This window comes from Elephantulus edwardii, unplaced genomic scaffold (assembly GCF_000299155.1).
Source record: "Elephantulus edwardii isolate Elephantulus edwardi_28Jun2011 unplaced genomic scaffold, EleEdw1.0 scaffold00215, whole genome shotgun sequence".
NCBI classification, from domain to species: Eukaryota; Metazoa; Chordata; class Mammalia; order Macroscelidea; family Macroscelididae; genus Elephantulus; species Elephantulus edwardii.
In genome coordinates this window covers 3,143,833-3,146,286 of record NW_006399965.1, presented here as the reverse complement: position 1 = coordinate 3,146,286, position 2,454 = coordinate 3,143,833, and the positions used below count along the sequence as shown (strand labels likewise).

The 2,454-nt window shown below is 46.5% G+C and overlaps 1 protein-coding gene across 1 annotated transcript in view; it reads right to left on the bottom strand.

The window, feature by feature from the left end:
• LOC102846997 (chromosome unknown open reading frame, human C3orf33) overlaps positions 1-145 on the bottom strand; it is a 25,107-nt gene extending 24,962 nt beyond the window's left edge. Inside the window, exon 1 of the mRNA XM_006897784.1 lies at positions 95-145. The gene's annotated coding sequence lies outside the window, so the exon portion shown is untranslated. The remainder of the gene's footprint in view (positions 1-94) is intronic.
• Positions 146-2,454: the final 2,309 nt, after the last annotated feature.

The window sequence follows — 2,454 nt, the reverse complement described above, 5'->3', positions numbered from 1 at the left end:
GCGCTCCCGGGCCCGGCGCCCGCGGCCTCCGCCGCTCCCGCCTCCTCCAGCCTCGCGCTGCGCGGCCCTGCGCCCACCACCTGCCCTGCAGTACCCGAACGAGGACCAGGTGGTCGTCGGCCCACTGCGAGATCCACGCCACCACGTTGGGCGCCGCTGGGCCACCATCCTCCGGCGGCGACGCCGACCTTCCCGGCCGCCCCGCCATGTTCTCCGCCTCACGCGGGCCCGCGCAGTGCACTCCGGCCGGCCGGCAGGGGGGACCCCCGCGCTCCGCGCTCTTCGGCCGGCAGGGGGCGCCGCCGTGCTCCGCGCTCCTGGGCCGGCAGGGGGCGCAAGGCTCCCAGGTGGCCTGGCTGCTTTCCCAGCAGCCTCTGGGTGCTTTAGGGGCTGACTTGTCACTCCTTAAGTCAGTTACAGACCCTCAAAGGTCCCTAACCTCTGGTTCTCTCCAGTGATTAATTATCAGTTTGTGGCTTACACCTGGTTTAATTTCTGTGCGTATCACTCAAGAAAGCAAGTTGAAATGGTGCATTCCTATTACATTATGAAGAATTTAAAAACTAAAACTTTGTCTTGGACTTTTCAGAGTTGATTTGTAAATGTACTATCTCTAAATAAGCTCTAAGTCTTTGAGCTATTAACTGACTAAATGTACGGAGTGGCCATGTTAAAAATAATTTTATATTTAATTAATATGATTAAAATCTTTTGAAACAAAAGGCACAAACTCTCCCGATAATACAGTGGTTTTTGTGAAAAAAGAATAAAAAATGATGTGTCATGTGCACAATATGTGTATGTGTGAATGTAGTCAAGGTCCCTCAGCCAGGAATTACCAAAACGGGATCCTGTGTTAGGCAAAGTTAAGGCAAAGTTTGTGCAGTTAACCATATTCCCTTGTATAAAGGCAGTCAGTGGTGTGTACTATTTACTGATAATATTTCCAGTAATTTCCATATACATTTCACTACAGATCTCCAACAAAAGTGGAAATAAAATTATACTAGAGAAATCCAGTTGAAAGACATACAGTAAACAAAATATTTTCTCACTATTTCAAATAAAGAAACTAAACAAATAATGTAAAGTACTACACTACACAATTAGCAAACTTGGCCTGTAAACAGTATAAAGTATTCCACCTGACAAACTCATTTTACTTTCTTCTCTAGCTTACATGGTACATTCTCCAGAACTGACCAGATATTCGGGCACAAAGCAAGCTATTGGGTCCAGTGCGACTCATAATAATCCTATGAGCAACAGATCTGAGCCCTGTGCCACCCTCACAATCTGTGACACACTCGAGCCCATTGCTTCCGTCACTGTGTTAATTCATCGGTCTAAGGATCTTCCTCTCTTTTGCCAACCCTCCACCCTTCCAAGCATGATGACCCTCGAAGAAATAGCCTCTCCTAGTAACATGCCCAAAGTGTGTGATACAAAGCTTCCCTGCCCTTGCTTCCACGGAGCAATCTGGCTTCACCTTCTCCAAAACATATCTGCTTCACCTTTTGGCAGTACATAGGCTATTCAGTACTCTTAACCAACACCATAACTCACAGGCACCACTCCTTCTGTTATCCTTTTTCGTTGTTCAGCTCGGAGATGCACAACAGGTGATTGGAAATATTATTACCTGAATCAGGCACACCTTAGTCTTTAAACTGACATCATTACTCTTCAGGAATTTGGAGAAGTTCCTGATAGCAAACATTCCTAAAGCTGTTGTTGTTGTTAGGTGCTGTGGAGTCAAGTTCCACTTACAGTAACCTTTTGAAGAGCAGATCTGAGCCCCACCCTATCCTGCTCTGTCCTTATCCTCCCTGATACATTTGAGCCTGTTGCAGCAGACACAATATTAATCTACCTCATTGAGGGTCTTCTTATTCACTGACCCCCCCACATTTCCAAGCATAAGGTCCCTTTCCAATGAATAGCCTCTGCTAGTATGCCCAACTGGAAGAAGGAGTGGCATCCACTTCCATGATAGCTTGCCTCCGGAAACCCTATGAACCTGGAGAGAGGATGAAAGGCACCCAAGCATTGAGGACTCTCCTTCATAGGGTCGCTATGAGTCGCCTGCGACTCGACAGCACTTAACAACAACAACAACAACAACAATTGTCCAAAATACGTCAGATGAAGCTTGCCCATCTTTGCCTCCAGAAGCACTCTGGTTACACTTTTCCCAAGACATATCTGTTCACTTGGCAGCCCATGGGATATTCAGCGCTCTTCTCCAACACCACAACTCAAATGCATCAGTTCTTTTCTTGTCATCCTTATTCATTGTCCAGTTCTTAGATGCATAGCAGGTAAATGGAAAGACTGGCTTGAATCAGATACATTTTAGTCTTTAAACTGACATCATTGCTCTTCAAAACTTTGGAAAGATCCCTGATAGCAGATTTTCCCAATGCCATGTGTTTCCTGATCTCCTGACTACTG